Source organism: Mustela putorius, unplaced genomic scaffold (assembly GCF_011764305.1).
Source record: "Mustela putorius furo isolate JIRA1106 unplaced genomic scaffold, ASM1176430v1.1 tig00000228_pilon_pilon_pilon, whole genome shotgun sequence".
NCBI classification, from domain to species: Eukaryota; Metazoa; Chordata; class Mammalia; order Carnivora; family Mustelidae; genus Mustela; species Mustela putorius.
Genome location: NW_025421322.1, coordinates 15,926,335 through 15,949,451, shown reverse-complemented (window position 1 = coordinate 15,949,451; position 23,117 = coordinate 15,926,335). Strand labels below are relative to the sequence as shown.

Below are 23,117 nucleotides of genomic sequence, written 5' to 3'. Positions count from 1 at the left end.
TACTCACAGACCGGCTGTTTGCAACATTTAGTTACACATATCATATTCCTGTTCTACCGAGTAGCAAAGAGGAAGTTTGATGCATTCAGGTCACCAAGGCAGAGCAGCGGCTCACCACTTCCACTTCTTACTGGACACATCCAGATAGGAGAGCAATATAAAATTACATGTTAAATGTCAAAGATGGACTCATTTTCATACTTATCATGTCTTACCAGCTGGGAATGGCACCGATTTACTTTTGAGATATATGTTTCGTGGGAAGAAATGAAATGGGGTCACAATTGAATGAGCTGCACTTCATTTGCACTTCTGCTGTCTATTTAGGATAGCTTTAAGCTTCTTTATTCCAAGGAAACAAGGCAAGGCAAATGTAAGTTTGCAGCATGGGAATGGTTTTGAGAAGAAAATTAAATAACACTATGACTTTATGAAATATGAATTCTTTTTAAAGTTTGCCATAAATGCCAACATGTCAACATATGTATTAATTTCATATATCCTTTCCTTGTTGTCTATAGATTATACAGTTCACGCAGCACTTGCTTTACTGGCTTATTATTTTGAATATTTTCTGTAAAGAATGTTTATTTCAAATTTCACATTTCTATTATATAGTTAAGATCACTATGTCTTTCTTACTGAGTGTTCTTTCATTAGAAAACTCTTTTTAGGTTTCACACAAGTTAAAAAAGGCATCTTGGATGATTTCGTGATGCTCTAAGCCTCTTTAAAGCTAATGAAATTCCAGAGTTCCTGGGCGGCTCAGTCAATTAAGTCTCCGCCTCTTGATTTCAGCTCTGATCATGATCTCAAGGTCATGAGATTGATCCCCTTGTCAGACTCCATACCAGGCATGGAGCCCTCTTAAGATTCTCTTTTTCTCTTTTCTCTGCCCTTCCCCACCCTCATAAATAAACAAATAAAGTTAATAAAAGTTCACGGTCATTTTCTTGGCCTTGGATAAACTTCTATTTCAACTTTTGAAGGATAAATATTTAAATTTAGTGGAATCTGCTGTTCTATATTTATCCTGAAAATAAATACTTTGGGTATTATGACACTGTTACCTTTTAATAACCATTAGCACACCTCACATCTCTCTGCATATTTCCACCAAATTCTAAGGGGAAAAGAAAAGGCAACAAAATATTTAGATATAGAAAACAATAAGCAAAAGAAATGAGAAGAATTTTATTGCTTTTCTAGATCTACTTCCTCACAGATCAAATGTAGCTTTCTATAAGACTATTAGAAATGCCTTCTGGAAAGCTGCTCACTTACCATTTTTTTACATTTATTTTGTTCTTTTCTGCACAAAATTTCTTTCAAAATTATCCAAGGGTGGCATATAATATTCTTCCTACCTATTTAGGTACTTTATTTTTTTTTTAAGATTTTATTTATTTATTTGACAGGAAGAGAGAGATCACAAGTAGGCAGAGAGGCAGGCAGAGGGGGGGGAGCAGGCTCCCTGCAGAGCAGAGATACCCCCCCCCCCTCCATGCAGGGCTTGATCCCAGGACCTTGGGATCATAACCTGAGCTGAAGGCAGAGGCTTAACCCACTGAGCCACCTAATCACCCCTATTTAGGTTTTTAAAAAGAAAATTATATCACAAAGACCATGTTGTTAAAAAAATGTTTTGTGAGGACTTCATAAAAGGACTCCAGTTTTCCCCATTTTCATAAACATAAAACTATTTATTAATTAAATACAACAGCATACATTCTGAGCCATGAACACCAAAGGCTGCACTTACCTTTTACTTTTTTTTCTTTTTGAATGTTTTCATTTGTTAGGAAATACTGACAGAACTGGTGATGTGAACATGTCCCCCAACCCCCAACCCTCATAACTGCCTGATAAAATTAAAAACCTGGGAAGAATATGAGTAGTTTATTTTAGAAATTATAATCACAAAAGAAGGAAATAGTGGAAATTATTAGTATATTTAGAGTGAAAAACTGCAATTTCAAACAAATTGTAATTGAAATTTACCTACAATCTTGTAAAGATATTATGGCTCAGTAGCACTTTCAGAGGCTGAGGACTAGAGTCAAAAAGAATTTGTGTAGGGGAAGATATCTACAGACACTGAAGTGGCATACAGAGAGTGGGCAGAGGAACTCTGATTTTAAAAAGGCAAGTGCAGATCATAGATAGATGGGCATAAGACCAGCACTGAACACTGATATGTGACATATACCTATAAGAACCCTGCCAGGCTGTCTAAAGCTAAGAAGGGTTAGAAATATTAAATATGCTAAAGAATAATAATTAAAAAATAATTTTATTTATAGGAAATAAGGAAATCAGTTATACATATAATTATATATATAATTATTATAATGTAGGCTGGTATTTTCTAAAGTTATCTTTGAGTATTAATAATAAACATATAGGAAAGGTGATCAGACAAACTGACAATTTGTTACATTACTTTAACTATAGAATTTGTCAGACTTTTTAATATTTCTGGTTTTGTCATTTATCTTTAAAAGTAGAAATGTAGTGTGTAACACAGGCTCCAAGTAAATGCTGATTTGAGCTAAACATTTTGGAAGATATTGGTTTGGGGTGTGTAATGTCAACCATTCCCTAACTGTTCTCACCTCCAGTTTCTCTTTTTTTGCATTTATTCCCCATATCTAGAGTACTCTAGTTGAAAAATTAATAATAATAAATAAAAACCAAACTCTTCCACTATGCCACCCCATTCTACAAACAACCCATTGTTAACTGTTGAATTCAATTTTTTTAAAATTATGTTCAGTTAGCCAGCATGTAGTACATCATCAAAACTTCTGAATGTGGTATTTTGGAGCCCCAAATATTGTTCCTGAACTTTTCAACTTTATTTCTTCTTAGCACCAAATACTGCTCCAGAAAGCTAAATACCAGCAAGCCCTAAATGTCCCTTTAGTGAAAAGAAAATACTTGGATTCAAGAATTATCTCCTCTTGTGTGTGTGTTTTTGGTGATAGTAAATATCAGTATCTTTAATTTCCTCTCTTTCACAGGAATTGTGCTGACTATACATATTATCTTATTATAATGCAATAATTTTGTCTTTTGTAGATGAAAGTAGATCAAGCAAATGAGAAAACACAGCTCTTGAGTGCTGGAACCAGGGTTCAAGTTTAGATGTGTACAATCTCAAAGTTCGTGGTGTTTTCACTCTCCACATTGAGCTAAAGAGCTTAAAACAGAGAAAAGTGCAGAATATAGAAACCCCTGGACATGATGAATAATCAGTTAAACTGTGCAAAGTTTCACATAGGTTTGGTTCTTAGGAGGATTCTTGGGGAAAAAATGGACTCTGCTTCAGCTTATATGACTTTTTTCTTCTTTGGGTCAGATTTTCTTTTTCTTTCTTTCTTTCTTTCTTTCTTTCTTTCTTTCTTTCTTTCCTTTTTCTTTTTTTTTAAATTTTTTTATTTTTCCTGTACTACCTAAATCCTCACTCAATTGGGTCTGTGTATTTTGTCCAAACAGTTTTTCTTATTTAACTTCTCTATTTTCTGGTTCATCTCCCCTTAGTTGTCCCTTGGAGAAGTCCCCTCCCCACTTCTTCTGAAAACTAAGGGTCTTCCCAAATTTCGGATTTCACCTTTTTGATGGGTAGATATTCATAGTTTATCTTTTATCTTCATAATCAAAAAGTATGGTAAACATTGGCATACCTAATTATACTTCAAAAATGTACCCCAAGAAGCTTGAGGTTATGGTTAATATATACACTGATGAATTTTTAAAGAAACAGATAATTTTACAAATGGATATTCAGGCCCTATGGCCATATTCTGGAAAAAATAAGGGAAACAATATTATTTAGGAAAAATCTGGAAAGTTGGTAGGATATTAAGTGGTATGTGGAGACTGAAGCCTTAGGGAGAAATAGCCAGTGAGAAATACTTGGGGGTACCTGGGTGTTCAGTCCTTAAGTGTCTGCCTTCTGATCAGGTCATGATCCAAGGGACCTGGGATAGAGCCCCATGTCATACTCCCTGCTCCATGGGAAGCCTGCTTCTCCCACTCCCACTCTCCCTGCTTGTATTCCTCTCTCACTGTGCCTCTCTCTGTCAAATAAATAAAGTAAATCTTAAAAAACAAAACAAAACAAAAAAGATATCCTTGGATCAGATGAAGAGAGGATCTATGAGAAAGGAATGGTCTAATATATAATTCTTAACCAAGTTTTTAATTTAATTTTTTGTGTTGCTGCCATGTAAACTCCTTACTTGTCTCACTCCCCACATCTTTTTTTTTTTTTTTTTTTTTTTTTTTTTTTTTTTTAAGATTTTATTTATTTACTTGACAGAGATCACAAGCAGGCAGAGAGACAGGCAGAGAGAGAGGAGGAAGCAGGCTCCCCGCTGAGCAGAGAGCCCGATGCGGGGCTCGATCCCAGGACCCTGGGATCATGACCTGAGCCGAAGGCAGCGGCTTAACCCACTGAGCCACCCAGGCGCCCCTCACTCCCCACATCTTAAGTAATAAGTAACCATTGATCCTAGTAATTGGTGGTGGTTGGGAAGACTAAATAACAAATAAAAATAACAATTATCTCTTTTTTAATTATTAGAGAGGTTTTGTTGTTGTTGTTGTTAGTGAAGTTTAGAGTTCTCATATTATAGAGGCTTGATTTTATTAAAGCATTAGGAGATATGTGAGCTGTGTGTGTGTTTGTGTGTGTGTGTTGTTTTTTTTGATAGATCTTATAGCACATTGCTTGATAGGAACTCTGGTGATAAAAAAATCTGGCTTGATTTTATTAAAGCATGAGAAGGTATGTGAGCTGTGGGGTGTGTGTGTGTGTGTGTGTGTGTGTTATTCTTTTGATAAATCATGTAGGATATTGCTTGATAGTAACTCTGGTGATATTTAAAAAACAAACAAACAAACAAACAAAAAAACCCTATTTTCCAGTCTTATGAATTCAGTATGTGCCTCATTGGGATATCAGAGAAATGTGTCAAAAACTATGAAGGGTCTGAGGTTTTTCCATACTTGCATACATACAAGTGACCTTGACATACTTTTATAGATGCTAGTAGATATTAAAAGACTCCTAGGTCAGTGACGAATGACAGTTTACTACTCCCAGCAGTAGCTGGAAGGAGGAGGAGGAGGAGGAGGCGGAGGCCAATCATTATCATTGTTGCCAATTCCCTGAGCTCCAGTTCTTGAAGACCAGATAACAGCTGCTCCTGCATAGGTTGCATTATAGGAAAGGAACCCTGAGCATGAGGAATCCAGATCTTTTATAATGGACTATATTCCCACCTATTTCTTTGCTCAGGTGGGAGATATTATCTCTATCTTCCAAGACTGTAAATATATTCGTCCTTTGCTCTAGAAGGAGATACCATTTCTGTCTTCCAAGGCTGCTCAATATACAAACAGCCTTAAAAAGATAGTCCAGAAAAAAGACGTTGCTTTTGCTTGCAAGATGTGTGCAATTATGATAGACCCATGGAGAATTGCCTCCTGACAATATCCACCCTCATTTCTCTAGCCTTCGCTTCTGGTGCATTTTCCCATGAGAATTTCCATTAGTCAGAGGCAAATTAATCTGAATGCCAGAGGCTGGAAACAAATCCATTCAATTTTCATCATCCAGCATTTAATTAAGATTATTATCAACAAGACTCTACACTACAGAATGAGGCCAATCCCCAGAGACCCAGACCCAAGTAGCATAACAAATTACATCAACTATCAGTGTCTACATTGGAAAATCATGTGGCTTTTTCCTTTCATTTACATATTGATATTTACACTCATCCCAGGATGTTAAGCCAATACTATCAGATTCATTAATAATTGTCTTGGCCCACAAGGCAGAAGTATAGGGCAATTCTACCATCTCCAACAATTCTAGCCAGAAGTTGAGAGTGATATAAATGACTTCAGAAAGAAGGTGGTGTCACTGATCATTTCAGGTAAGGCCAGTAGCTTCCCCCAAGAAAATGAGGTAACCATATGTGGTAAGATCTCCACAGTTATCTTATTGTTACATGATCTATAGGTGGTGTTTCCTTAAACTCTTGAATATCTCTTATTAATACCCCTAAAAGAGATATCACCATATTTTAGAAGAAAGGCTGGTTAATACATGTCTCCCCATAAGAAGAGCCCCTAGGGCATACCTCATGCCTCTGGAAAGAACCTGTTTTATAAAATTGCTGCCCCCACCTCCAAGGAGGACTACATCAGTCAGGGGACCCCAGTTGATAGGGATTTCAAAGTGCTTCCAGAAGATTGGTTAAAAAATAGCTTTTGCAGTGAAGTTCAAATAATTGAGTTTGGTCTTTGTTTTGGAAGAACTCTCTGTCCTATCCATCTATACCACCAGAATGTTGACATTTGCCCACCCCATGCAATGACAAAGTAAAAACTAGAAAAATGGCGATGGAAAATATATGGAGGTAACAAAATGTGTTTTAACTGGGAGGTGTAGAAATTGGGGCTATCTCCTGCTGTTTCCATAGACATCTTGGTTAAGCTTAAGGGGCAATCATGGTCAAACCATTGTAAAAGACATTGGTCCAGAGATAACAAATCTACCAATAAGTTAAATTCATGGACTCACAACAGTTTGGGAATGCTATTCTAAGGTATTTTCCTAAAAAAAAAAAATTTAAAAAAGCACTTTCCCTCTCTACCAAGTGTTGTCCTGCCTTCACTGCCACAAAATCTGTGTCTTATTTACCTTTTCTCTAATCAGCAAATATTCTTATATGGATATTTCTTCCAAATATATCATATAAAATATATTGTATAAAAGACATTTTTATAAAACTTACAGAGACCCAATATGTCCCCAAATTTGGTCCATGTGGGCTTCTGTAAAGGGGCTCAGTGATTATTGTATACTTAACAAAGTGTCATTATTCTTATAATCTATGACAAAGCACGCCATACCATGAATGGTCAAGATAGAATCTCAAACTGCAAAATAGATCTGTATATACCCTAGCCCTTTGTTCATTACCCAGAAAGTAGATAAGAAACAATGATCCCCGTCTGGAGATGGTATCATTCAGTGACCAAACTGCCTTAGAAAGGCTTGCAGGCCAGAAGAAAGGGGTGAGGTAGAGCTAGGGACTTTTTAAGTCCATTTTGAAAGACTCCATTCTAACACTCAGCAATTCCAGATGCTTGCAGGTGGTAGAGAACATGAAAAGTCCATCAAATACTTTTACTATCAGCCCATTTTTTAATGGCTTTTGTGATAATAGTTCATCTACTTTCAGACTGAAAATAGTTCTGAAAGCCAAAAACATGAAAAGTTTTATTTCAAGGCTCCAGTAGTATGGATTTGGATTATCAGACTGGATCAGCAACACCATTACCTGAACAAGTGTCAACCACTAATGAAGCACTAACACACTACTGATAACTTTGAGAGGAGGTCATGGCCAGTTGTAGTCAATCTGCCAGAAGCAGGCAGGAATCTAACTTAAGTAATGTGATTTTCCCTACCACAAGACAAATGGGACAGCTTTTGCAGAAATCACAAATCTTGGATGTGATGATCTTTTCTGCATCAGAAACATAGAGTCCTTTATTTTGTGCCCAGTTGATAATAATATACATATTGCAGTGTCTAGTAAGATGATTGATCTGAGCAGCAATGGTGGCATTTTGGGTAATGCAGGCTTGACCAGCAGTTTGGTTCCAGTAGGTCTCATCAGAGAAAAAGTCCTTTTCATAGGCATCTGCATTAAATTGACTCAGGTGGATTGATTATTATCCACAATTGTTTTCAGAGTTCATAGTCCAAAAAGGTATCTTTCATCTTTAGATCTGTATTTTTTCAAGTGGGAGACTAAATATCTAGGATATTGACAACAATCCAAGTCAGTAAATACATAAGGCTTATCAAGGGAGTATTGACCGTAGCTTTGAGAATGGCCTTGAATTCTGCCCTTTGAGTAGAGTGACCATGTCCATTTTGTATTTTGTAAGGCAAAAGTTTGAACAGCCATAGTCCATCAGCAGGGTAGCATTATTGAGACAGGCTCATGTATTTAGGGAAGGCTCTGCATAGATGGTACACTGAACCAGAGGTTTTCTTGAGACAGTGAAGATAGGGGATAAAGTTTTCCCCCAAAGAAGAAAAAACTATCTCTTTTTCCTATAAAACTGATATGTCTTTAAGTCCAAGGAGGATCCATTCTTGAAAATATTATTTCCATTTGACAAGCAAGATTTATGGGCCTTCCTCACCTTGTTATTCAATGAATAAAAGTTGACCTACCCAAAATGGGAATATCAAGCTGGAGAGTCACAGTGACTCCATCGATCAGACATTCAGATTTGATAAGAACCCCGTATAAAAATAGTTATTTTTCAAAAGGAATGTACCTAGTAGCCTTGCTATTTATAATGGCTTCCTTTTGCCAGAGACTTCAATTAGCAAAACCATTAGTTACATTTATATCTCAAAAGAGTTATTTAAATTAGAGGTATGAAAGATAATAGTGTTTTTCTACATGATGACCTTACCAATTGGGAGAATTCTCTTTGGCATTTGTGGGCATTTGTAGTACAAGAATGTGACACATGAATACTAATTATATATTGAGTAGTAGAATCCTTAACAATAGTTCATTTAATTGGCCCAAAGCACCCTGCCTCCAAAGCATCATTAGTTTCTGTTCCACAATGGGATTTCTACTCAAAATTCACCAATTTGATTTGGCATTCAGTTTTCCACAGGACTAACTAGAATGGTGACTTAATTGCCTCTATCTAGAGTCATAAAATTGTTTTTTTAGATATTTATTTATTTGAGGTTGCAGGTGAGGGGAGAGGCAAAGGAAGAGGGAGAAAATCCCCAAGTAGACTCCCCACTGAGCACAGAGTCTGATTTGGGTTCCATCGAGGACCCCAAGATCATAACCCAAGCCAAAATCAAGAGCTGGACACTCAACCAACTGAGTTATCCAGGCACTCCAAGAGTCATAAAATGTTGAATCCCCACCGTCTTCTAAATTCTCTAGCATATTTGGAGAGCCGAAAATGGCCTTTGGTCCCCATTGAAAGACTTCAATCCTACCCTTAATCATACTCATCTTTAAAGCAACAGATCAGGTTGATGGAAAGAGGGAAGAATAGGGAAACATGGGGCAAGAGAGTGGTTTCATGCCAGCAAAGTTGAGTTTACTTTTTGTTTTGAGTAGTGTAGTAGCTGCCTTCAAAATACTGTTTTAGATTTCTATGAGTCACTTTCTCATCCTCTAGTAAGTCAACTTTGTTAGCATTAAAAATTCAGTCTAGGGCAATAAATCCCTGAATATTAGCCAATGTCTCATTTATGGTTTCCTTTAGGATTTTGTCTCAGTAAAATCTCCCCAAGAGGACCAAAACTCCATTGTAGCACCCAGAACTCATTGTCAGAGATTCTGAAGCCGCTTAATGTTATCTCCAAATGGATCTGTGGTTGACATTATACACTGCAGAAAGTTCTGAGTCATTAGATGGTCCCACTATTGTCATTTTTCCTCATCAAGCATTAGTCTTCCTACTCTCTTACCTCTGAAGTGAAGCGAACCAGAGTCCTAACTATTAACCTTATTTCTTCCCATAGTAGTCATAAATTTCCCTATTTCACCTATAGTGCACATAAGCATATCCGTAGTTTCTCAGCAAGTGTGTAGAAACTTCTGTCCCTTTTCCAATACAAACCTTAACACTAATTGCTACTACAGTGTGTACCTGAAGCTGACTGTCAACCTGGTAAGATACTTTCCTACCTGGAAGAGAGTTAGCATACTTAGCATTCCATTAAGACAGCTATCTTGGAAATTACTTCACAGTACTCATCCTTCAGCATCCCTCTCCCCCATGCTTCCTCCTTCATTCAACAAACAATAAACTGGAGGAGCATTTCTTGCCTGATGGACCATTCAATGTGGTCATTGTGTTTGCCATTGATTTCCATAGGCTTTTGTCAAATCACATTAATTGGCTTGTGACACCATCATTCTTCTCTTAAAGAGTCTTGTTTTTGGTCAGAATCCCATTCTCATAACCAAAACTATCAAAACCTAAAAGACATGAGATTTTAGCATACTTCCAAATTAAAAGTTACACTTCCACAGTTTCATGGATGTTGGCAGCAGTTAAAAAGTTTACTACTCACAACAATAGGAGTAATCAAAGTTTCAGCTTTTGTGTCAGCTCCTCAAGTCCCTGTTTCCACATGCCCAGATAAAGAGGACAAGATAACTGTGCACATGCTGTGCATTGCAGGAGAAGAACACTGACTTTAGAGAACCCTAATCTTTTATAAAGGGCAATAGTTATGCTTGCCCCATTGCTCTGGAGGGAGATATAGCCCTATCTTCCAAGATATAAGAAAATCTGGCACTTTTTCTAAATGGAAGTCTTCTAAGGGTGTTTGATAAATAAACATTCTTGAAAAAATAGTCCAGAACAAATGATTCGGCATGCAAGAAATGCAAACACACAAGAGACCCACAGAGAATTGTCTCACAACAGCCTACAAACAACCTACTTAATCCTAAGGGCACTAAATTCCTCCTCAGCAGCCTGTGTGACTCTATGGGCCATGACTGCCATGATGGCTCTAAAGGGGATTGATCACTTTCCATCCATGGATACAGAAAAAGTGTTACTAACACAGTGATTAAAAAAAATGTGGCAACCAATAGCAATGAAAGAAAACTAAAAAATAATTACAAATATGAAATTGGTATAAATTATTTTAGTAAATACTACAACTTTCCATACTGAAAGCAATTTATCCTAACCAATGTCAGACAGTAATTCTTTTAAGTGCCAAAGCTAATTAAAAGACTCATGTATAGATAAATAGATACAGATCCAGTAGACAATTAGGCAAAAAAAAAAAAAAAAGGGTTTAGTGAGTGTGGATGAAGATAAATATATGATAATAAATCTTTAGTGAATTCTTTAGAATTTTGAAGACTAAAATGTTTAGGAGGATAATTTTTTTAAAAAATATCAATGTGAAAATATAAGTTTCTATGATATGCTTTAGATTAATCTGATTCAATATTTTGTCAAAGGACATAGAACAGTATTATAAATTCACAATTTGATAAATTCACAATTCATGTTGGTTACTTAGATTTCTACAAAAGTAGAGTTGTGTCTTACTGCTCCACTAACTAGTAAATGAAGAGGCAAAATTCCCAGGTTCTGCATTGTCCAAGACAATTGTAACAGTGTTCAGGTCATGAGAAAGTAGATGAGAGTGCTGAAGTAAGAGTAGAATGAAACCATCTAATACAAATTAATTAAGAATTCAAAACTTTCACATTTGATATTTTAAAGAAAGTTGCATGTGTATGTGTGTCCAGATTGTGATCTGTATGTATATAAAATTGAAATTAATCTCATTAACCCTATTAATTAATATATTATTTTTTGTTTTGTTTTATTTTCTTTTTAAAATTTTATTTTATTTTTTCAGTATTCCATGATTTGTTGTTTATGTACCACATCCAGTGCTCCTTGCAATACACGCCCTCCTTAATACCCACCACCAGTCTCACTAATTAATATATTACTGTTCATTTTCAAGACCCAGTTCTATTTTCTTTATTTACAGAGTTAATAATCAAAACCTTGCATGTTAGGCAATAATAATACAAAACATTGAAAACAGAGTTTCAATTTTATATCTTCTGTGATTTCCCACAGCATTGTACAACAACCAAGAAGTTTTACAACAGAATCAAAAATTCACTTTCTCCTTAAAATGATGTTATCTTGACAGAATTGAAAATATAGTCTATTTTCTTATAAAGATCATATTATCTCATATGTGATGAAAGATAAAGATACTGTGGTCTTAGCAATAAAATATTCAGTTTTCTATAAATTTGTATGCCATTGGTAACTAATATATATGTGTAGGTATGTATGAATAAGCATGCATTTAAGTCTGAGTTTATATGCATGTATGTATTATGTAGTTTAAATCTTACTCAATTTCATTTTATTTTAATGTTGCAATCAAATCTCAAATGTGTATATTGTGTTAAAATAGGCACGGCCACTAAGTTTATACATTTTTGTTACTTCATTACATTTAAACCTTATCATTCAAATTATGCAGCCAGAAGTAAAGAAAGTCTAAATACAGTATTTCCTTTTGCTAGAAACAAAATAATCACTAGAGTACTAATGTATAACAAAAAAGCCTTCTTCACAGGTAACACAAAATTTGGGCTTAAGAACTACAACGACAAGTGAAAATAGTATACTATGTGATAAATTTTTTAATGCAAAAGCAACAGAAACATAGTGCCATCAGCAAGCTAAACGTAATTATATTATTGGCAGGAAAATTGAATTCTTCAAGCATAAGAGAGATATTTTCTTTGAAATAGTCCATAAATATTACAGTCTTCAAGCACTAAAAAATGTGGCTAGTATTCTTGATACCTTTTTCTATTGGTTTTTATTAGGCACTGTAATTTTATGAAGTTATTTAACATTGGAAGATTGCTTAAAGTTTTATTACAATGTCATTTGTGCATAGTAGTAAGAAATAATAATATTTATAAAAATATTTCTATATGGATAATGATTTGGCTGACAAATATAAGCGGAGTAGGCAATATCTATTTAAAATTTGAGATCCCCCATCTTGCTATTTATAAATATCTTGCTATTTGGAAATAGCAAGGTAGGGGCCCCTCCATTGTTGTTTCGTTAACCTTTCTTTTTTTAACCTGGAGATTAGATAATAGAGATTACACTTCCTGCCACATCTACGTATTATCCATTTCAAGTTGTAGTTAAAGTTAGAGCGTGTTCTCTCTGTCCCTCTATTACTCTCTTCTATGCCTGTCTTGTTCATTCTTGTATCCCTCCTTGCCTTACTTCTCCACACACACACACACACACACACGCATGAACTGTATCTTCAGGAATTGTCTATTGCCTCTTTCCATGGAAGAATAACATATCAATTCATTAATTGTTTTGTTAAAGTTAATCTGGCAAATGATTTGCCAAAATGACCAATTTTCTGAGTTTTTTTTTATCAGATAAGACTCAAATGAGAGACTATAATCCATTGGGTCAGAATAGACCCCTACCAGTAGACATCTAGCCTACTTCTCCTTTCACTTTCTTAATTTTTAGCATCACAGTTTTCTTCTATATTACTAAGTAAAATGTCTTTATTTAGTCTTCATTTATTTTACACATATTTATAGATTATTAATTGAGTTCATTCTGTACATCAGGCATTGGCCTAGACTCTGGGACCCTAACATGAAACAACACACACACACACATACACATATGTGCAATTCAGTCAGAATTATGACATCCTAAGTGACGTTTGTCTCAACTAAAAACAATAAATAGGATCATTGCCTAGAAATGGGAAGGTTTATTTGACCAAATGATGGTTAGTTAGACTTCTGAAGAATGCAGAAAACTTCACTATGGGAAGAAGAGAGGGAAGAGTTTCCAAGCAGAGGGAGGAGGCTGTACAAAGTCTGTGGCTGGAGGGAATATGGGTGGAGAACTGAGAAGGCCAGAGTAGCTGGAGAAAAAGATTGTTTGGAAATCAGCCTGTAGAGGCTAGTGGGGTCCGACTATGCAGGATTTTGAAGGCTATGCTATGTTTGGTTTCATTCTAAGAGCAGTGGGAAGTCATTTGTTGTTGCTGCTGTTGTTCAGAGGCCGAAGACATAGATGATCAGATTTGTGTTTTGAAAAGATAACATGCTGCTTGTAGTGATGAAAATGGAAGCAAGGTCTTCTCAGCAAGAAATTTTAATAACTTGGGTTGTGCTAGTCATGATGGAAATGGAGAGAAATGAATGAGAAATTACATAGAAGGAAATTTCAGAGATTATGTAGGAGGAAAACATCCATAGAATTTAGTGATGGATTAAATAAAGTAGGCCTGGGTGCAAAATAAATAAATAAATAATATTATAAATAGCTTTTGAATTTGTGATTTATATCGTTTCCTAGTTATATGTAACAAAGCATCCCAAAACTTAGTAGTTTAAACATTGACAATATTTATTTTGCTCAGGTATCTGCAATTTGAGCAGGGCTTAGCAGGAGCAGCTCATCTTTCTATCACTTAGCATCTGCTGGGCAGTTCAAAGGCTGGGAGAGGGAATCATCTGAAGTCTCTTTTTCCCCATGCCTGAGATTTGAGGCTGGCTAATGATGAGATATGTTAGAGCTGTGTCCTGAACGCCCACATGTGGACTTTCTGTGTTGGTGCCTCCCTTCTTTATAGCACAGTGGCTGGGTTTCAAGGGCACACTCCCTGAGAGTGCCAAGCAGAATCTCTAGAGCCTTTCATGACTCTGCCTTGGAAATCACTCAGCATCACCTCCATCCCATTACATTCATTAGAAACAAGTCAGTAAAGCTGACATCTATTCAAGAGGGGGAGTGTGAAAGAATTTGTGAACTTGTTTAATTCCAGCATTGATAACTTGATGTCAGATAGCCCCACTATTGAGAGAGAAAACTTTAGGAAAAGACTAAATTTGAAAAAAAATATATATATATATATATATGCATCTTTTGCTTCTAATTGATATTTCAGCATCTGTTTCACATGCTCTGCTTTTTCTAGAATTTGTCTATTACTTGTAAGCTATTGACTTCTAAAACCTATCTAACCTTGACTTTTCATCTAACTACCAGTATCTCCAGCTGTTTGTTGCCCCTAGATGTCGCAACGTCATCCACAATTTAAGTTGTTAAAAATCAAACATCTTGTCTTCCTTCACATTTTCTCCTTTTCTCGAAATCTTCTTTTCAGTTAATGAAAACTCTTTCCGGTTCAAACTTACATTTCTCCTTTACTCCTCCTCCTCAGTGCCAACCCCAATCTGTTGCCAAATATGGTCAAGTCCTCTATACACCTTACATCCACCCACATCTTGTTTCCTCTCATCTTTCTTTTTGTCCTTTTTTGCCTTACTCACAGTGTTCTGGACAAGTGATGTTTTTACTGATCCTAGAAGATGTCCATTCATTTTCTCCTCAGGATTTTGCTCTTGGGGTTTGCTCTTTCCAGAATAATTTTCTCAGAAACTTGGCCTATCTGGTTCCCTTTAATCATCAATTTTTCTATTCAGACTCCTTTGACCACTCTTGCTGAAATACAGCCCTGTACTAATTATGCTCTTTTATCCTTTTAAAATTCTTTTCAATAAAATGAATAAGTTGTATGGATCTAGTGTACAGCATGGTGGTCTATAGTTAATAGTACTGTATTAACTAAAGTCTTAGTTACATGACTATTGCCAAATAGTTATATAATGACTATTATTACACTGTACAATTGCTACGAGAGTAGTTCTTAAGTGTTCGTATCACCAAAAGCAGAATATGGTAACTACAGAATTGATAGATGTGTTCATTAACTTGATTGAGGTATTATTTCAAAATATATATGTGTATTAAATCATCCTTTTGTGCATCTTAAAAATGTACAACCTAAATATATATCATTTTTCTTTTTTTTTCTTTTTAAAAGATTATTTATTTGAGAAAGAGAACAGGGGGAGGGGCATGGGGAGAGGGAGAAAGAATGCTCAAGCAGGCTCCCCAGAGAGCATGAAGCCCATCACAGGGCTCAATACCAGGACCCTTTGATCATGATCTAAGTCGAAATCAAGAGTAGGCCTCTTAACTGACCGAGCCAGCCAGGCACACCTATGATTTTTATTTTTAAATCACGCCTTAATGAAGCTAGGGAAAGTTAAAACAAAAAATTAAACATTTTCATGCGACACATTATCTAGAGGGATCATGATGTGAACAGATTATCTGCCATTTGTTTCCTGGTGTCTGTTATTAGAACGTCAGCATCGTGTGGTCAGATGTGGTATGAGAGCAAGTAGGGAAAAGAGAATGGCTAGTAGCAAGCACTACATAAAGATTTACTGAGTAAGTGAAGACACCAGTAAATGGAATATGCGGTCATTCTTATTACTTCAGTTGTCTTTTAAGTGGTCCCATCATTTTAGAGGTTTTGCTTTTCCATTCTAACTAGAGTGATCACTTCTCCCAAGCTCCACTAACATTTATTATCTATTCTGGTGCGATGATTGTTGATCTGTGCTAAATACTTTCAAAGTGATACCGTGTGATGTTCTTAATTCTCAGGGCTTTCCTTTCTTTCCCAAGTGAGTTGTACACTCCTTAAATTCCTGATTATTTCCCATAGCAATTAATACAGTAGAAGACGCACAAAATATGGACAGACTTTTGCCTGTTTGGATTTATTCTACATGAATTCGTCCAATGAATCTAAATCCTTTTTAATTCTAAAAACTAGCATGTTTGATGACTCAAGTAATAGCAACTAAATATTGAATACTTAATATGCATCAGGTGCTACATTAATGCTTTTCTCTAGATTACCTCCTTTTATCCTCCTACTGATGTGTTGTGGTAATGGTATATTTTATTCTCATTTGACTGACAAGGAAACAAGGAAACATGAGTCTCAGAGATGTTAGTGAGCTTGCCCAAGATCCAGAAAGCGGTGGCACTGCATTCCACAGCTGCCTTTCTCACTTCAGAGCCTTTGTTATTTACCAGTATATAAATGTCCTGTTTCAGAGCTGTCTGGGTCTATAAATCTGGTCAAAAGTAATTCTCACACGAAGGAGTCTCTCACTGTTGAAGCTATCTTCCTAAAAAGTATTATCACACTTAGAAATACTATGATCTCTTGGAACTTAAGTAAAAACTTTTGTAATCACCTGTTTTCAAAACTAACCCAAGTTTTATATTATAGAGACCCTCATTTATTTTTTGTTTCTCTTTCTTAAATTTTCAGGCGTACTTGAAAGGTAATGTGTTTGGCATTGGAAGTCTTCCTCATTTGTTTTTTTTTTTCAATGTACAGCACGGTGCTTGTGTAACATATCTTCTCTTTTTTTTTAACATTACTCTGGTTGTTTAAATAAGGGTTTTAAGGACCTGGCCTTTCATCTCTATTGACAGGATACAGAGCTCCTCTGTCTGTATTTTACTCCATAAATCATCTTTATGGCACAAAGGAACAGGGAGTGTAGTAAGGGCTCTCTATTTTGTTTTTGTTTTGTTTTTGGTTTCATTTAAGGAAGCTAAGCTGAATATAAGAACATCACAGATTTCAAATTGTGCTATTAAATATAAAACTGTTATTATCTCAAAGTCACAGTTTGCAATATTATAGTTGACAAGGTACTGAAATATCATATATTCTACCTTAGTAGATGTGCAAAATATGGAAGAAACATTGAGTAGAAGTCAGAAAGGCTGGGTTCACATATCTACTCTACCACTTCCTACCCATGTGACCTGAGGGAATTTAATTTACTTAAGGCAGAGAAACGTTCTTGATGATACCTATAATTGGGAATCACATAGGAACTTCAAAGCAAGTACTGATTCTCTGTCCCTACTCCTGGAGATTTTTTTTTTTTTTCAGATGTGATTTAAATTTGATTGCTTTAGTGTGGGGATTGCACTGAAATCAGAACTCTGAGATTAGGATTTGGGTAGCAATACCATGAGAGGCTGTGGACTCTGAGATATAAACTGAGTGTTTTGGAGGGGAGGAGGGTGAGAGGTTGGGTGAGCCTGGTGGTGGGTATTATTATGCAGGGTATGTATTGCATGGAGCACTGATGTAGTGCATGAACACTGAAATGAAATAAAATAAAATAAAATGGACAAAAAAAAATAAAAAGGAGAAGAACATATTAAAAAAAAAAAAAGTTGCCAGATAATTCCAATGTGCAGCCAAGGTTGAGAAGCAGTGACTTCATCTAGTATAATTTAAACTTTAATTTCCTCATCTGGAAAATGGAGATAATGTTATATACTCCCACAGGTAATTGTGAGAGTTTGTTGATATTAGTATATAATTCCTGGTACATAATTAAGATTAGCTGATAGTAGTAGTAGTAGTAAAGACATTTTTATTAATCCTTTGCCTATGGTTACACATGAACCTAGTTATTTCATTTACTCAACAAACTTCTGCTGTGAATCTGCTACTTGCCAGTCACTATTCTGGGCTTTTAGAGATAAAGTGGTAAACCAAGCAGCTGAAGTCCCCAGTCTCATAGAACTCGTATTCTAGGGCAGGAGACCTATAATAAACAAACACAGCTCTGGGATTAGGGAGTAACTAACTGAAGGATAAATGCTCTGGTGGAAAACGATGAGAATCACAGCCCACTATTGTGGATGCAACAGTCAGAGAAGTCTTCTCTGAGGAACCATTTAAGCAGTGTCCTGAACTGAGGAGAGAAGTACACACATCCTCTGAGGAAAGAGCCCAGACAGTAAGAACAGCAAGTACAAAGGCGCTGTCACTAGGTTATTGGTATTCTCATAATGCACTTTCTCTTAATATATAAATTAAATTTTCAGTATCTTTTGACCTGGTAAACAAACAAACAAACTGCCTTTTTTCATTTTATTGAATGACAGGAAATTTTTATGTATGTTATTTGTTGTTTCGATATCATGATAAAATCCTTATCAGCAAAATATAATCACCCCCATTTTACAGAAAGGGACAATGAGAGTCATTAATATTCAGCGTCTTGTTAGGGTCCCATAATGCGAGGCAGGGTTGAAATTAAAATTCTATGTTCTAAATTTATCTTCTCTCGAGTTATCAGAATTTGTGGTCTTTGAAGTAACAGAACAAGTCTTTTATTTTTTTCTTAATATGTTCACAATGGTAATCATATTTTTACCCATCCAGAAATATTTGAAAACATTTGTGGTCCATGATTACATTCACCCAATTACACCAAGATCAAATAATATATTCAGAGAAACGACAGTAAGAGAGGAATTCTTAATAAGTATAAAATTAGTGGGGGAAATACAGAAAAAACAGATTTCAAATATTAATTAATAATTGACAGGAAATTTTAATCAATGCTTATAGTATCAATTTATATATTTTTAAAAGATATATTTATTTATTTGAGAGAGAGAAGGAGTATAGCAAGGTGAGGGGCAGAGGGAGAAGCAGAGTCCCAGCTGAGCAGGGAGCCCAATACTGGGCTTGGTTCCGGGAACCCAAGATGACAACCTGAGCTAAAAGCAGACATTTAACCAACTGAGCCACCCAGGCCTCCCCAATTTATATTTAATAAACTTCTACAGTTTGAGATAGATAAAGATCATAGGGCTCTTGGAGTGTATACAGTCTCATCTTCCCACATTTCCTGTCCAGAAAACAAACACACACATGCACACACGCACACATGTGTGAATGGTGGCTTAACATAACTTAGGAAGTTAGAGTAGCCTTTGGTTAAGAGGACAAACTTTGAGGTCGGATACACATAGGTTTGATTTCCCACTCAGTTATCTAAATGACGATGAGGACATTATTTATAAGCCTCATTTTCTTGATCTCTAAAACCCATTTCATATAGTTGTATATACATCAAATGTTTGGCATAATGCTAAAATCATAGAAGTCTTAAAACCCTGTTTGCTTGGCTTGAGTGGATGAACTTAGTTTTGTTAGTCTCTGCTTCATTGGAAAGAGCAGAACCGTGTTAAACAGGGTAGACTCAGTCCAGAACGAACCTGATAAGAAGCAGAATCTTCTCTCTGTAAGTGTGAATAATGGTCACACCGTCAGAGTGTCACCAACAAACATCACCCTCTTAAAGTACTCCTGCACATGGGTGATAACTAGTTGTACTAGATATAAAATATGGATAAGAAATTTTTCCTGTCAGTAATCTTAATTAATTAATTTCTGGGCAGTTCTGTGTGAAGGAGACTGTGGCAGAAGGATGTGTTCCTTAAGCTCGAATGTACAGAGCAGTCACTTGGGGAACTTAATAAAAGCAGATTTGAATTCAGTAGGTCTGGCCGAGAGCCTGGGTTCTGGATTCTCAACAGACTTCCAGGTGATCTTGATGTAGCTGCTCTACACACCATACTTTGAGTAGCAAGAATAAGGGAAAGACAATTGGATCAGAAGTTAAAGTTCAAGGATGTCTGCTGTGTGGCTTTGGAACTAAGTACCCTGACGTAAGAATGGGAAAATCATACTTTTCCAGCTTCCATCTGTGAACAATGTGAATATATGTAAAACTTGCATATGTGCGCTTTGAAACTACAATATTTTAAATGCAGAAGATTTCTTATAAATAATATAAATGGCATAAATTTAAACAATAGTAAAATAATATAATAATGTAATACCCCTCAGCTGTTAGCAATCCTGAGAACAATGTATGAACGGCGTGTTTCTTTCATACTAGTTTATCATTTCCACCTCCTTCCTCTCACTTCCTTCCTTCCAAAATAAACACACCTGCTAAATAAAACAAGGAGATGAGAAAACCAAATACATCACTCAGACATTGTCTTTTAGCAAATATTTACTGAATATCTATGGAGGTCACGTATTAGTAAAAATAAACTTGTCACGCTTTATTTCGTTTATGACTTTAAAAAAAATGGAAAGTGACAAAAGTTTAAAGAAGACTTTGATTTCAAAAAGGTAACGGGGAAATTTCAGGTACTTTAGGAAATCGAGTACCATCTTGAATTCATAAGACTCTTGCAGTAGCATAGGCTTATCCTGAGTATCATCTGTTTATATCTTTGCCTTACAATGTGAAATAATTTAACGAAAAAAAATTTTCTTGGCATTGTTTCTGGCATCATGATGAAACTATATCTGTAGTAGAGTGGGGAAAAAAGTAATATTACCTCATGTTTCTAAAATAGCTGTTCTTATATTAAGATTTTTTTTTTCTATGCCAGAGACTTAGAGCAAAGACATTATCATCGCCTCTAAGAGAAGTGCTGGCAATCATTGAAAGAACTGTCATCTATCTTAGATAATGGCAATTTAACCACATGGTAAAACGCTACTGTCACTTGATGCATTTTGATGGGAAGAATGTCATTGATGTTTTATTTCTCCCATGAATTTTAATGGGAAATAAACCATTAGTGACAAAACTGACTATAGTATACTTCTCTGACACTGTAACAATTGTGCATTTAAAAACTGACAAGTGCCTCTTGTGTGTGTGTTTTTTTTAAACTATGTTCATTTCACATGTATTACTCACTTATAAATACATTCTGAAGGCAACTTTCTTCTCTGTTTCCTTAGCAGTGATGATCTGGTGGCTTGGCGGGGCATTATCAGAAGATAGGAGTTTTACATGGGGAACACTCAAAGCCAATTACAGGGATTTTGGTTCTGAGGACCTGTCTTTAAATATCCTCTTACAACACTGTCTGGAGGTAGGAAAGGAGGGTCAAGACAGTAAACGTCTCATCTCATTTATATATTCCAGGTTAAAATTACTTTTTTAAAGAGAAGTTGATAGAGACCTTATATTTAATATTAATACTTTAGACACACATTTTTCTTTCTTCTTTTGAGGAATTCTAAGTTTTCTGTTTCACAGGACCATCAGAAACCAACACACAAGTGCTGATCACCTGCTCGAAGGTCAGTTTGAAGATTTCCCCAGCAAACATTGAATCATTTAATAAGGTTTTCAAGGTTCAAATTAAATGCAAGAAGACAAAAGACACTCATTTCCATAGGTGCTGCCTGGAAATGCTTGAGCAGATTGAGATCTAGAAATAGACTGACACCAGGCAGGTTTGCGTGAGTCACCTCATTTGAGAAAGCCCAAACTTCCTCTTTTCAAATCCCTTGGTGTTTCTCAAGCATACCAGCCAGATCGCTCTGTCTTTAATGATTTGGAAGTATGCCAGCTCATCTCTCCTCCGGACTTGGCTGCTGAAGGGAGCTTAGAGGCTCCGCGCCATCTGAGTCCAGAGGAAATGAATGGCACAGCTGAATATCATCAGGGTAATGATGGTATCTCATTGCTCTCTAAATCTATTATTTGGGACAGAAATAGAGCAGGGGATTTTCCTGGCATTTCAATTATAAGAATTAGAAGGAAAATGTGAAAAATGTAGGGGCAGTGAGGGGAAAGTTTTGGAGAGAAACCCAGAGTGCATTTAACCTTCCCTTTTCCCATTAGTGAATACAATATTGCAAACTAGAGATTCGCTTTCAGTTTTAAAACAATCCATTTCCTAAATGATTTAACTTTCTAAAAATTTTCAGTGGAATTAATTTTTGTTAATTGGTTGTCTTAATAGTAGGATTTTTAATGAGGGAGGCAATGTGACCCAAACCTCTTGTACATTCTGTAAATCTTCATCTCAAATTCCGGTCACTGCTGTGGTCACCAGTTAAATTTGGTGCAGGTGCACTGGATTAGGCTTCTCCTCTGCCTCTTACTCCCTTACCTGTAGCCTCTTTGACACCTGAGACAGGAAGTTTGTGAACCAGAAATGATAGAGGAGCTAATGCTTTATGAATCAACTCCTGAACTACAAGGAGATAGGATCAAATAAGTAAAAGTGTCTTTTTTGTTTGTTTGTTTTGTCTTCCTGCAGTTTCTTCTGCTATTCTGAGAAGCATTTGACAGGTTTCACCAGAAGATTCTATAGGGTTTAATACCAGTTATCCTTGGCAGTACCCAGTGGGATGACACATCCTTGTGTGTCTTTTCTACATTCCAAGACTCCTTCACTCCCATTTATTCCTCATTTCTGGTCCCTGGGATCATATGGCCAATTAAACCTCTCTCAAAAGGATTCTTGTCTCAGGCATAGTTTCTAGGTAACATAGTCTAAGATGTGATTTCACTTCCTCTCTTTGGCTTTTCAGTCCATATCAGATGGTTCCAGTTAATCCTTACCTGAACTTTGGTTTGAGGTCATAGAATTAGAAGACCCATGCTTGAGGAGTATTCAGAAATTTATAGTCCCAGAGAATGATCTTAAAGGAAATTCAAGGATTCTTTCCTGGTTCTATGTATGGCTATAATCCCAAAGGGAACTCATATTATTTCCCTAACCCATATGATAGGCAATATTTGTGCTGATCTTCAGAAATGGTTAAAATCCCTGATACATTTCTAGGGAGTAGACACTGAAGTCAGTTTCTTAACAATATTTAGAGTATGTTTAAGTCTGATTTGGCTGGCTTGATTTCAGTTTTATGTTCATGGTGTGTGTGTGTGTGTGTGTGTGTG

General features: G+C 35.9%; 1 protein-coding gene across 1 annotated transcript in view; it reads left to right on the top strand.

Annotated features, from left to right (window-relative positions):
* CSMD3 (CUB and Sushi multiple domains 3) overlaps window positions 1–23,117 on the top strand; it is a 1,237,422-nt gene that overhangs the window by 572,579 nt on the left and 641,726 nt on the right. The gene's annotated exons all lie outside the window — the stretch shown is intronic.